Source organism: Arachis ipaensis, chromosome B6 (assembly GCF_059453495.1).
Source record: "Arachis ipaensis isolate K30076 ecotype BB chromosome B6, ASM5945349v1, whole genome shotgun sequence".
Taxonomy (NCBI): Eukaryota; Viridiplantae; Streptophyta; class Magnoliopsida; order Fabales; family Fabaceae; genus Arachis; species Arachis ipaensis.
The window spans coordinates 34,618,804-34,633,968 of NC_142441.1; the positions used below are offsets into that span (position 1 = coordinate 34,618,804).

At 37.7% G+C, this 15,165-nt stretch overlaps 1 non-coding gene and 1 pseudogene across 1 annotated transcript; both read right to left on the reverse strand.

Moving 5' to 3' along the window:
* Positions 1-569: 569 nt before the first annotated feature.
* Positions 570-3,201, reverse strand: LOC107648653 (protein FAR1-RELATED SEQUENCE 5-like; annotated as a pseudogene).
* A 10,665-nt stretch (positions 3,202-13,866) lies between these two features.
* LOC148555114 (small nucleolar RNA R71) lies at positions 13,867-13,974 on the reverse strand. The gene has a single exon (XR_015887071.1). It is a non-coding gene; the product is annotated as a small nucleolar RNA R71 (small nucleolar RNA).
* Between the last annotated feature and the right edge of the window lie 1,191 nt (positions 13,975-15,165).

Here is a 15,165-nt window from a genome sequence, read left to right on the forward strand (position 1 = left end):
TGCATATGACTTCCAATGACAATACCTCTTTTATTTTGGCCTCTAAAAAAAAGTCTTCAACTTTCCTTTGATTAGTAAATCTATTCTTCGTTTCTATTTGTTCCTTAAGTTTCTGGCAATTTTTTTACTTCTTTTAATTACTCAGGGTTGTACACCTCCCCTTCCCTATGTCGTGAACATTTGGCATTTCCTATCATGGATTACAGGACCTAAGTGTAACTATGAATTGGGCCTTTTGGCACTATTTAATCTGCTCTTACATTTATCAGGATCCAAATAAAAAAAATACCCAAAATCAAATTGTTGCTAAATAATGACATACATCGATGGCAATGATTCCTTTTTTTCTTTGTTGTTAAAAGGAATGGCAAGGATTATCAGCCGGATAAGTTACGAGGCCAGAGGAAGGCAAAATTCATTTTAAAGGATGGAAAAGTTGGACCACACCCACGGGGAATCATCTCCATTAGATTGCCATTTACACATAGGCATCCAAAGTACACAAGGCTAGTATGCCAAAAAATAAATAAATAACAGTTCATATTGCAATCACACACCTCCCCCATGCATCAAGACTTGGCTTCCGTTCTTGGATTCAGCTTCCTCAAAATATCCATGACCTACAATTAGAAACATCGTCACGATAATACCAATAAGGTAAACTTCCATTTCAACTAAACACAACACGTATCAGCTAGGCAAGATTTAAGCACCTTTGTTTCCCAGTCAAGTTCATTCTGATCGCCTAACTCTTGCATGTTCTGGCTTTGAGCTGTGCAAACTATCCGATCACCGTCACATTTTTTGTCACCACTCAGATGTTCCTCCAATACATCGACATCAACACCTGCTATAGTTACTCCTTTCTTGCAGTCCGCCTCAACATTCTTAACCTAATATGGATCAGTAAATACACAATAAACTCGTGATGGGTGCACAATTCATTAGTGAAAAACTTAGATACAATTAAAATTTTTTTTTTGACAAAATACAAATAGTAATCCTTATCAACTGATTATGTAGCGGGAATACCTCCGCACGGTCTGTGTTGGATATATCAGCACCTTTCGTGGCATCTGTTTCATTAAAGGACCTCCTGCTAACTGTACACCTCCTTTTAGTGTGCCCTGTTTTTCTACAAGTAGTACACCTTCTTTTCTTCGACTTTAACTTCTTCGAAGAAGGTGCTCCTTTCGTTCTAACAACCACAGGGTCTCTAATGCCGACATCAACCCTCTTCGAAGCACCATCTGTGGGTTTAGCATTCCCATTTTCCAGGTCCCTGCAAACGTTTCTAATCCCATTCAATGCAACTCTAAACAGCTCTTGCTTCTTGGCACCGACGAAAAGCATCCACTGAGAAGCTGCATAAAGGGCACCATGCCTCAGCAAAAAGCCCCTCTCGGATTCCTCTTCGATGTCATCAACATACTGTCCGATGTCCTTGGCATCTTGTCTCCATCTTTTAATTATCAAGCGATCGGGAATAGCATACAAATGCTCGTGCTTCATAACGAAAAACATGTACCTACAAGGGTACTCCACTCATTCCCATAACCGACAACGACATTCTAACTTAACCACATTATTCTCGAATAGCATCATAACTCGTCTTCCCGGGTTACCGTAGTCTTCTGTGATATACAACATTGTTGTGGAGACCCTCTTTCGACTAACAAAGTTAACTGTGCCCACCCGATCTATCTCTTTTCTAACCTCGTTGAATACAGCTTAGGTATACACTTTTGCAGCAGATCTTTCAATGGAATCCAAGCAACTTGTGATGACCGGCATGCCATATAATGTATTAAACTTTGCAAGAAGCTCATTGTTTTGGTACTCCCGAACAAGCAACTCGAGATTCTGAACAAGTTCTAGAATGCTGTACCTAGAAGTGAGGAATTTTTTTACATTAGCGTTGATTCCCTCGCACCTAGATGTCGTCCAAAAGCCAGCACAAAACTTGTTCCGCAGATATGAATTGGCCCATATCTCCCGCTTTTCGTAGATCTGGGAAGCCCATAACTTGTCACCCAATTCAAAGTCTATCACTGCCTGAGCCCACTCAGCCTCAAAGTCAGCAATTTTCATGTCAGCATATAACCACTTTGCAAACACATCCCGAAACATTTCTTCGTTTGAGTTCGAGGTTACATTTCTTTGTAGGTGCCACGCACACAGCCTATGAGTTGCTCGTGGGAAAACTTTTCGCACAGCTGCAATCATGGCATCATCTCCGTCTGTAACAACTACAGACGGTGTCTTGCCACACATTACTTCAACCAGGCTCTCGAGCATCCACGTGTAAGAAGGTATGTTCTCATCCAAAACAAGACCAAAGCCAAAGATTGTTGTTTGTTTATGGTTATTCGTGCCAGAGAATATGACCAACGGCCTCTTATATTTGTTTTTCTTGTAGGTTGAGTCAAACGAAAGGACGTCACCAAAATATTGGTAATCAACTCGACTCGCTCCATAAGCCCAGAACAGGTTCGCCAACATACCATCATCGGTGAGGTTGTACCTTGCCATCGACATCGGATCGGCTGTGGCCTTTCCCTCAAGGTATATGACAGCTGCATTAGTGTCACCATCCATAATCTTATCGCGTTTGCTCTTCTCGATGTAATTGTAAGCATCATTTTTGGTGAATCCAAGGAGAGAATGCCCCCCAGAAATTCCTGCCATGTACCCCAGTATCTTTGAAGTTGGTAAGTCGTACCGCTGCATCCCATCTATGTGTGCTTTGGCAGAATCTGACATACGACGAAATCCAGGAATCATGTGTACCATTATCCTGGGCGTCAGTGGGTGATTATGTTCCAGGTTCACCTTTCTTACCTTCCAGGTGCAAGATACCCAATCAAGATATACTGACAGCATTGCCTTGCAATTCGTGCACATTTCTGGACGATGTGATCTTTTTTCTATCCACTCGGTTGTAATGCTTTTGGTCCCTTAATCCAGCCTTGTTGCAAAAGAATCTTCGCCTTATCAAATTCCCCTCCTCATCTTTCCCGTAGTCACCCTTTCGAACCCCAAACCCAAGACATTTTCCAAGTTTTGCGAAGAAATCATAAGCACGTTCCTCACTCCGAAAGACCTTCTTACATATATCTCTTGCTGTGAGACCTATAACGTCTCCATAATCTGATGCATCATTATCCAAACTGGGCTGACGAGCTTCACTATCACAACCATTCTCTGTGCTATCATTTTTGCAAATTGATCCATTGCTTGCATTCCCAACTTCCTTGCAACCACCAGACAAACCATTTCTTCCCTCCATCCTCAACCCAACCTATTGGAATTCCAGCCAATTAATTTAGTTGAAAAAAATCTTTGAACCTTACAAATTTCTAAAAATTACTTGAAGCGTAATATAATCAAACAAGAACCGCTTGATAAGCAATCAACACATTCATGACTCAAAAGGGGCTAGGTGACCCCCACTAATATATGTTCACAATCTGATGCATACACATTTCCTAACTTGGGAAGCTAAAACAGCATTCATTCAGAGCCAATTAATTTAGTCGGAAAAAATCAATCTTACAATTTTCAAACAATTACTGGAAGGTTAAATAAACAAGCAAGACGCACTTGCTAAGCAATCAGAACATTCAAGAATTAAAGGAAGGTAGTCTATCCCATTAAAATATATGTTCACAACCTGATGCATACACATTTTCTAACCTATGGTGCTGAAGCACTAGTCATTCCGAGCTAAATTAACTTATGCTAAGAAAAAAATTCAATCTTACAATTTTCAAGACATTACTAGAAGGGTTAAATAAAGAAACAACACCCAGCTGCTAAGCAATCAAAACATATAAGACTCACTGGGAACTGGTTGATCCAATTAACATATGTTCACAACCTGATGCATACACATTTTCTGACATGGGATGCTAAATCAGCAGTCATTCCGAGCCAATTCCTTTATTTTAGGAAAAAATCCAATCTTAAAATTCTCAACAAATTACTGGAAGAGTTAAACGAACAAACAAGACACGCATGCTAAGCAATCAAAACTTTCAACACTCAAAAGGGGCTACTTGATCGAATTAACAAACTTTAACCACCAAATACCTGTATACTAAGCAAAGAAAGGAATCCCAGTATTGAATCCAACATACAGACAATAAATTAAACTAATCCATACAGTTAAGTAAGAGGTCCAACCATATACAACAAAGATATGAAAAATTAACAACAACAAATTGCAACTGAAGAAGTCGTACATCGGTCTTTACCAGGGAACGGAGCCCGGACGAGCAGCAGACTCGTACGCACGGAGGTGATAAACGGAACAGGTGTGACCACGACAACAAGAAGGGCGACTATAGAAGATCGCGACGGTGATGATACCACGCCTGCGTAGACGTTCGCGACTAGAGGAGAACACCTTTATGCCACCAACCCTACGTGACGGCAACAAGAATTGCAAACACTTATTTTCTTTCAATTTCCATAACAGGAATAATTTCAAGTATACACAATATTTATGCAAATGTTTCTTTTTTTTTCTGAAAAGGTATCCTATGCTAGTTCATTTTTTATCAAGGTTGCGAGAACGAAACCAGTCAATGAACCGGTAAAGTATTTGGTTCACTGATTTATTTGTTCGACCGAAATTCGACGGAGTTCAACCTGTTCAATTAAATATTAATTAAGGATTTAATATATAATTTCAAAATACTTAAATTTGATCATTTCTAACCTACTAAATTCAAAATTGCACCTAATTTCTACACCAAAAAAATTAAAAAAATTCAACTACCCATAGGAACTAATTATCACTAATTAGTAATCATCAGAAAATCAGCAACATCATCCTCATTTCAGAAACTCAGCATTTCAGAATAAGCAAACATCAACAAAATAAATAATATTAACTCAGCAACTCTGAATTAAATCCAGTAACTCAACTAAATCGAACTCCATTCATAATTAAACAAAGCCACTGATCATCACCAATCAGTAATCATCCGAAAATCAACAACAAGCCAACAACATATCAGTATCAACATCATCATCATTTTAGAAAATTATTCTAGAATCATAAATCAACAATCAACAGGATTATTCCAGTTTCATAAAATAAAAGACTATGTACTCATTCACGATTTCAGAAATCATGAAAATTTTGATGCCAAATGTAATTATATTTGTCTTAAATCAGTCTGCTTTCGACTGAAGTGATTTGCAAATATGGAGATTGGGACCAGCATCAAAACTTAGAGAGTCAGAGTGCTTACTGCTTCCCGGCGGCGAGGAGGAAGGGGAGTGACGGCGACGACGAAGGACACGGCCACACCGGCAAACAGAGAGAGAGAGCGCTTGAACAAGGGATATGGTGATGGCCACAGAGCTTCCACGCGACGGCGATGGATCTTTCTCCAACAGCAACACAGCTTTCTAGGACGGTGACGGAGCTTTCTACGACGGTGACACAACTCCTGTGACGGCGACGGAGCTTCCACGGCACGACATCGGCGAACAGAGAGACACCACGCTCGAGCAGAGGAGAGGAGATCCAGTGTCTGTGGGTTCTACGGGGGTGTGGGGCTACAGTGATTGCGGTGGGTGCGGCGGCTGCACTAGTTGCGGTGGGTACGGCGGCTAGTACGCTAGGGTTTCCTTGTGTTCTTTCAGCTTTGATTTTTTGAGTGAGAGAGAAGAGGACATGAGTGGGAGTGTTGGAGTTTTGGTGGGGGCCTGGGGGCTTGTCTGAGATTCGGGTAGATTATTCACATTTTTTTAAAAAGGCCAAAAATTGGACTGTATAAAACGAAAATACCTCATCTAAAAATTTAATTATCAAATGCCCACGTCCACAATTATAAGCCCAAAAAGCCCAACCATGAATCCAGGTAATAATTAATATAATCACTTTTTAATTATCAGATAAACACCAACTTTAATCTAGCCAAACTGACTGCAAAAACACAGTCTTTGTCAACTGCAAGCACAAACTCCAATGCAGGTGTGGGTCCCTTTGCTCGACATCTTCTACCCCTAGCCTTACGTGCACATTCTTCCATTTGACAAGTGGGCTTCTATACATGTAGAACAAACTACCAATCTACACACTAGCAAAGCCCTAATTCTGAATGCATGATATGAACAGTACATAGTTGAATTTGAATCAAAGGATGTTGATGTATAAGGAACATGAATTTAGAGAATTATTATGATTTCTCTGAAATTAATGAAAGTTTAATCCTTGAAGCAAAAGAAACAGCAAAATAAAAATAAAAGCAAGGTCCAAGGCTCTGAGCATCAATGACTAGGGAGGTCAGACATGATTAAAAGCTCAAATAGTTGTTTTCTTAGTCACATGCTTGTGGTGTTTCTGTGTCAAGTAATCCTTGGTTCATGAACCTTTCAATGTTAGATTTGATTTTATGTTTAACGCAATTTGAGGTATTTCAAATTTATGATTTTAATCTAGCTTTTTACATTCTTTTGCTTTGGTTGAGTAATTGGTGACACTTGAGTTATCAAACTCCATTGTTGATTGATAATCGGAATTTGCTGGTTGATTTGGATTCCTCTAAAGCTAGTCTTTCCATAAGAGTTGACTAGGACTTGAGGAATCCCATTGATTGGTCCACTTGACTTTCCTTTATTTAGTAAGGGTTAACTAAGTGGGAGCAATAAACAATTCTCATCACAATTGATAAGGATAACTATGATGGGATTTCCAGTTCTCATACCTTGCAATGGTTTTCATGATAATTAATTTACTTTCTTGCCAATTTATTTTCCTGTTCCCTATTTCAAAAACCCAAAAAGATACTTTTTCATAACCAATAATAAATCATACTTCCCTACAATTCCTTGAGAGACGACCCGAGGTTTAAATACTTCGATTATAAGGGTTTGCTTAAGTGACAACCAAAACTTTTGTACGAAAGGATTCTCTTTGGTTTAGAAACTATACTTACAACGAGACTTTATCTGTAAAATTCTTTACTAGCAGAAATCCGTTCGTCAGGGTCACTGTCTAAGCCGATGGAGAGATGTCTAACACAAAGAGATCCTCTATCTCCATTCTTGTTTGTTCTTTTTGTTGATGTACTGCACAAGATGGTGAGAGAGGCAGCCAAAAATGGGCGTATATCTCCACTGTTGGTTGGGAGAGATAATATTGAACTGTCACATCTCTAGTTTGTGGATGACACTATTTTGTTTTGCCCACCAAAAATAGAGACAATTTTGAATTATAAGAGTCTCTTGCGGTGTTTTGAACTCATGTCGGGCATGAGTATTAACTTTGAAAAGTCAAATTTAATCTCGGTTAATTGTGAGCCAGTGTGGGTGAGAAATATATGTGGGTTACTAGGATGTACGGAAGCTGCTTTACCTGTGAGATACTTGGGGATATCCTTAGGAGCAAATCCTTGGCTGGTGAAGACCTGGAAACCGATTATAGATAAGGTGGAAGAGAAGCTCAGTCTTATCAAGTTTGTGCTTAATGGCTTGCCAGTCTACTATCTTAGCTTATATAAGATGTCGAAGGGAGTTGCAGAAAAGCTTATTGCATTGCAAAGGAGATTTTTATGGAGTAAAGAGGATGGAAACAATGGTATACCTCTTGTAAAATGAAAAATGGTGTAGACGCCGAAAAAGTTAGGTAAATTAGGGGTGGGAGATGCGGTGATTAAGAATACAATTCTTCTGTTTAAGTGGTGGTGGTATTTTTCAAAGGAAGATTGTCATTTGTGAAAGAAGATTGTATGTTCTTGTAATAATTTGAATCCCAATATAATGTTATCAAATCAGTTACTACCTTCAAAAGGTAGTATATGGAAAGATATCTATTAGTTGAATTTCAAAGAGCAACAAGTGAAAGATAAGATGATTAGCAGGCTATTGGTGCGGAATTTCTATAACCGCAAACTAACCGGCAAGTGCACCGGGTCATACCAAGTAATACCTCAGGTGAGTGAGGGTCGATCCCACGAGGATTGATGGATCAAGCAACAATAATTGAGTGATAGACTTAGTCAGGAAAACAGAAAGTAATGTTTGGGAATTTAAAAGACATTAAACAATATAAAGAATATTGAAGAAGGGCAAGTAAATAAATTGGGAATAAAATATGGAGTTAAGGTTTCAGAGTTATCTATTTTTCTGGATTAACTTTTCTTACTAACTATTTTAATTATGCAGGATTTAATTCATGGCAAATTATGTGTGACTATACCCTAATTCCTTAGACCTTTCTAGTCTCCTCTAAAATTCATCAATTGCCAATTCCTTGGTCAATTAATTCCAATTAGAGGGTGAAGTTCAAATTTCATTTTATATGCCACAAAAACTCTAATTACCCAAATATAAAAGGATTATATGTCACGTATCCTATTAAGTCCAGATAATTAGAAGTTTAGGAGAAATTGTTTTCAAGCTGTTGTTCAAGTAAAGAGCTTTTCCAAGTTATACAAGAACACAATTAGAAAGAGGGTCATACTTCCGTTCCACCCAAATTCATAAAATAAAGAACGAAAATAATTCTTGAATTATAAATCAATACATAAATTAAAATAGAAAAAGCAATATAATCAATCCATACAAATAGACAGAGCTCCTAACCTTAATAATGGAGGTTTAGTTGCTCATGGTTCAGAGAAGAAAACTAGGATTCAGGTAAATTGTAAAAAATACGGAATGTAAATTGGAATAGAATCCCCCTTTAGGGAAGGAAAGTTTCTTCCTTTTATATCTAATCCTAATAATTTAAAATATAATTTCTAAAACTAAAATAATATTTTTTCCTCAAATTAATATTTGAATTTAAATAAGAATTAATTAGATAATCAGTAAGTCTTCAGTTGATGGATGGGGACCACTTGTCTCATCCATTCTGCAACTTCTAATCTGTTTTTTCTGGGCTGGAAACTGGGTCAAAATAGCCCCGAAATTGCCCCCAGCGCTTTTCTGCATTTTCTGCACGTGGCACATGTCACGCGTACTCGTCAGTTACGCGTACGCGTCGATGGTCTTTTTCGCGTGTCATGCGTACGAGTCGGTCACGCGCACGTGTTGCTGTGCAAATCTTCAAATCACACGTACGCGTCAGTCACGCGCACGCGTCACCATAGAAAGCTCTAAATCACGCGCACGCATCGCTCCTCGCTGTCATCTCCTTTAATTCTTGTGCTGTAGAAACTCCATCAAATCCAGCCGAATGCTACCTAAAATAAACAAAATTGCACAAGACTCAAAGTAGCATCCATATTGGCTAAAAGATAATTAATTTTTCATTAAACTCAACAAATTAGATGCAAATTCACTAGGAAAAGATAGGAAAGATGCTCACGTATCACAACACCAAACTTGAATTGTTGCCTGTCCTCAAGCAACCAAAACTGATATAGGCTTAGGATGTGAATTTGCATGAGAATGAGAGTTCGATTAAGCTCATGTCTCTTCTTATAGTGGGGTTTACAATTGCAATCTTTAATAGTTTTGGTATCTCACTCTCCTTTGAATCAGAAGGATGTCACTTTCATTTGGAATTGGAATCCGGATAATATTTTGAATTCTCTGATCTTTTGTAACTCAATTTAACCCTTGAACATAGCAATTTTTCTTTGATTCTCTTTTTCTTTTTTTCTCTTTTTTTTTCTTTGGTTCTTTTCACCTTGAGCCTAGCTGTGACTTTAAATGTTTTGTCTCAAGCTTTGCTTGACACAGAAACACCACAAGCACTTAACTGGGGAACTCTCTTTGAGTTCTGATTTTTTTTTTTCAGTTATTTCCAGACAGTGGTTGATGAGCGGATAATTTATACGCTTTTTGGCATTGTTTTTAGTATGTTTTTAGTAGGATCTAGTTACTTTTAGGGATGTTTTCATTAGTTTTTATGTAAAATTTACATTTCTGGACTTTACTATGAGTTTGTGTGTTTTTCTGTGATTTTAGGTATTTTCTGGCTGAAATTGAGGGACTTGAGCAAAAATCAGATTCAGAAGTTGAAGAAGGACTGCTGATGCTGTTGGATTCTGACCTCCCTGCACTCAAAGTAGATTTTCTGGAGCTACAGAACTCGAAATGGCGCGCTTCCAATTTCGTTGGAAAGTAGACATCCAGGGCTTTTCAGCAATGTATAATAGTCTATACTTTGCCCAAGTTTAGCCGACGCAAACTGGCGTTCAACGCCAGCTTTCTGCCCAATTCTGGCGTCCAGCGCCAGAAACAAGCTGCAAAGTGGAGTTCAACGCCCAAACTGGCACAAAAGCTGGCGTTCAACTCCAAGAATGACCTCTCCACGTGTAGACTTCAAGCTCAGCCCAAGCACACACCAAGTGGACCCCGGAAGTGGATTTATGCATCAATTACTTACTTCTGTAAACCCTAGTAGCTAGTTTATTATAAATAGGACTTTTTACTATTGTATTAGACATCCTGAGTTTTATCTTCGGATCATAGTAGTCTTGGTCACTCCGGTTCCCCTCTGGGGCCGAGACCAATGAACTCCATTATCACTTATGTATTTTCAATGGTAGAGTTTCTACACTCCATAGATTAAGGTGTGGAGCTCTACTGTTCTTCAAAGATTAATGCAAAGTACTACTATTTTCTATTCAATTCATCTTATTTCGCTTCCAAGATATTCATTCGCACTTCAACCTGAATGTGATGAACGTGACAATCATCATCATTCCCTATGAACGCGTGCCTGACAACCACTTCCGTTCTACATTAGATTGAATGAGTATCTCTTAGATCTCTTAATCGGAATCTTCGTGGTGTAAGCTAGAATGATGGTGGCATTCAAGAGAATCCGGAAAGTCTAAACCTTGTCTGTGGTATTCCGAGTAGGATTCAATGACTGAATGACTGTGACGAGCTTCAAACTCGTGATTGCTGGGCGTAGTGACAGACGCAAAAGGATAGTAAATCCTATTCCAACATGATCGAGAACCGACAGATGAATAGCCGTGCCGTGACAGGGTGCGTTGACCATTTTCACTGAGAGGATAGGATATAACCATTGACAAGGGTGATGCCTCCAGACGATTAGCCGTGCCGTGACAGGGCATTTGGATCATTTTCCCGAGAGAAGACCGAAAGTAGCCCTTGACAATGGTGACGCATTACATAAAGCCAGCCATGGAAAGGAGTAAGACTGATTGGATGAAGATAGCAGGAAAGCAGAGGTTCAGAGGAACGAAAGCATCTCTATTCGCTTATCTGAAATTCTCACCAAAGCTTTACATAAGTATTTCTATCCCTATTTTATTTATTATTTTCGAAACCCCATTACTATTTTATATCCGCCTGACTGAGATTTACAAGGTGACCATAGCTTGCTTCATACCAACATTCTCCATGGGATTCGACCCTTACTCACGTAAGGTATTACTTGGACGACCCAGTGCACTTGCTGGTTAGTTGTGCGAAGTTGTGAACCATGGTATTGGCATCATGTTTTTGGCGCCATTACCAGGGAAAGAAAGAGCGATGAATTTTACATAATCAAAGTGTAATCAAAATTTCTGCGCACCAAGTTTTTGGCGCCGTTGCCGGGGATTGTTCGAGTTTGGACAACTGACGGTTCATCTTGTCGCTCAGATTAGGTAATTTTCTTTTTGTTTTGTCTTCAAAAATTTTTCTTTTGTTTTCGAAAAAAAATAAAAAAAATAAAATAAAAATAATGTTTTCAAAAATAAATTATTCTATGGCTTCAAAACTTTCAAGAATGAATTCTAGAGTTTCATGGTAACATGTTGAATCCTATCTGGCTGAAAAGCCATACCCAAACTCCTTTGGGATTGGTCTTCAACTAATCACCTCAATGGATGTTAATCCATTCTAAAGCTTGACTGGCTATTAAGCCATGTCTAACCCTCAGATTGGAGCTTTAGACTAAAGAGTACAAGATTCCTGGAATTCATATGAAAAAATTTTTGAATCCTTATTTGTTCTTTTTCAAAATGATTTTCGAAAATTTTAAAATAAAAATACAAAAAAATCATAAAATCATAAAAATCAAAAATATTTTGTGTTTCTTGTTTGAGTCTTGAGTCATGTTATAAGTTTGGTGTCAATTGCATGTGCATCTTGCATTTTTTGAAAATTTTCATGCATTCATAGTGTTCTTGGTAAGTCTTCTTGTTTGATCTTTGCATTTGCATGTTTTGTGTCTTTTCTTGTTTTTCATATGCATTCCTGAATTCTTTATGTCTAAGCATTAAAGAATTCTAAGTTTGGTGTCTTGCATATTTTCTTTGTATTAAAAATTTTTCAAAAATGTGTTCTTGATGTTCATCATGATCTTCATAGTGTTCTTGGTGTTCATCTTGACATTCATAGCATTCTTGCATGCATTCATTGTTTTGATCCATAACTTTCATGCATTGCATCATTTTTCTTGTTTTTCTCTCTCATCATAAAAATTCAAAAATAAAAAAAATATCTTTCCCTTTTTCTCTCTTAAAATTTCGAAAATTAGATTTGACTTTTTCAAAAATTTTAAAAATCTAGTTGTTTTTATGAGTCAAATCAAATTTTCAATTTAAAAATCTCATCTTTTCCAAAATCTTTTTCAAAAATCAAATCTTTTTCAGATTTCTTAGTTATTTTCGAAAATTCCAAAAATATTTTTCAAAAATCTTTTTCTTATTTTTATATCAAATTTTCGAAAATAACATAATCAATTAATGTTTTGATTCAAAAATTTCAAGTTTGTTACTTACTTGTTAAGAAAGATTCAAACTTTAAGTTCTAGAATCATATCTTGTGATTTCTTGTGAATCAAGTCATTAATTGTGATTTTAAAAATTCAAATCTTTTCAAAAACTAATTCCTATCATATCTTTTCAAAAATATCTTCTTATCTCACCTTTTTCAAAAAAATTGATTTCAAAATATCTCTTCTAACTTCCTAACTTCTTATCTTTTAAAAATTTGTTTCAACTAACTAACTAACTTTTTGTTTGTTTCTTATCTTTTTCAAAACCACCTAACTAACTCTCTCTCTCTAATTTTCGAAAATATCTCCCCCCTTTTTCAAAATTTCTTTTTAATTAACTAATTATTTTAATTTTTGATTATCGAAAATTACTAAGACTTTTCAAAAATTATTTTCAAAAATAACTAACTCTTTTTCAAAAGTAATTTTCAAAAATTCTCCATCTCTCTCATCTCCTTCTATTTATTTATTCATCTACTAACACTTCATCTCACCCAAATTCGAACCCCCTCTTCCATCTGTGTTTGAATTTCTTCTTCTTCTTTTCTTCTAACTCACACTGGGACCTCTATACTGTGGTAAAAAGGACCCCTATTATTATTATTTTTCTATTCTCTCTTTTTCATATGAGCAGGAGCAAGGACAAGAACATTCTTGTTGAAGCAGATCCAGAACCTGAAAGGACTCTGAAAAGAAAATTAAGAAAAGCTAAATTACAACAATCCAGAGAGAACCTTTCAGAAATTTTCGAACAGGAAGAAGAGATGGCAGCCGAAAATAATAATAATGCAAGGAGAATACTTGTTGACTTTACTGCACCTAACTCCAATTTACATGGAAGGAGCATCTCCATTCCTACCGCTGGAGCAAACAACTTTGAGCTGAAACCTCAGCTAGTTTCTCTGATGCAGCAGAACTGCAAGTTTCATGGACTTCCATCTGAAGATCCTTTTCAGTTCTTAACTGAATTCTTGCAGATCTGTGATACTGTTAAGACTAATGGAGTAGATCTTGAAGTCTACAGGCTCATGCTTTTCCCATTTGCTGTAAGAGACAGACCTAGAATCTGGTTGGAATCTCAACCCAAAGATAGTCTGAACTCTTGGGAGAAGCTGGTCAAGGCTTTCTTAGCCAAGTTCTTTCCTCCTCAAAAGCTGAGCAAGCTTAGAGCTGATGTTCAAACCTTCAGACAGAAAGAAGGTGAATCCCTCTATGAAGCTTGGGAAAGATACAAATAGTTGACCAAAAAGTGTCCTTCTGACATGCTTTCAGAATGGACCATCCTGGATATATTCTATGATGGTCTGTCTGAGTTATCAAAGATGTCATTAGATACTTCTGCAGGTAGATCCATTCACCTAAAGAAAACGCCTGCAGAAGCTCAAGAACTCATTGACATGGTTGCAAATAACCAGTTCATGTACACTTCTGAAAGGAATCCTGTGAATAATGGGACGCCTATGAAGAAGGGAGTTCTTGAAGTTGATGCTCTGAATGCCATATTGGCTCAGAACAAAATATTGACTCAGCAAGTCAATATGATTTCTCAGAGTCTGAATGGAATGCAAGCTGCATCCAACAGTACTCAAGAGGCATCTTCTGAAGAAGAAGCTTATGATCCTGAGAACCCTGCAATAGCAGAGGTGAATTACTTAGGTGAACCTTATGGAAACACCTATAACTCATCATGGAGAAATCATCCAAATTTCTCATGGAAGGATCAAAAGCCTCAACAAGGCTTTAATAATGGTGGAAGAAACAGGTTTAACAATAATAAACCTTTTCCATCATCCACTCAGCAACAGACAGAGAACTCTGAACAAAATACTTCTAATTTAGCAAATTTAGTCTCTGATCTATCTAAGGCCACTGTAGTTTCATGAATGAAACAAGGTCTTCCATTAGAAATTTGGAAGCACAAGTGGGCCAGCTGAGTAAAAGGATCACTGAAATCCCTCCTAGTACTCTCCCAAGCAATACAGAAGAGAATCCAAAAGGAGAGTGCAAGGCCATTGACATAAGCACCATGGCCGAACCTGTAAGGGAAGGAGAGGACGTGAATCCCAAGGAGGAAGACCTCCTGGGACATCCAGTGATCAATAAGGAGTTTCCCTCTGAGGAACCAAAGGAATCTGAGGCTCATCTAGAGAACATAGAGATTCCATTAAACCTCCTTATGCCATTCATGAGCTCTGATGAGTATTCCTCTTCTGAAGAGAATGAGGATGTTACTGAAGAGCAAGCTGCCAAGTTCCTTGGTGCAATCATGAAGCTGAATGCCAAATTATTTGGTATTGAGACTTGGGAAGATGAACCTCCCTTGTTCACCAATGAACTAAGTGATCTGGATCAACTGATATTGCCTCAGAAGAGATAGGATCCTGGAAAGTTCATAATACCTTGTATTATAGGCACCATGATCTTTAAGGCTCTGTGTGACCTTGGTTCAGGAATAAACC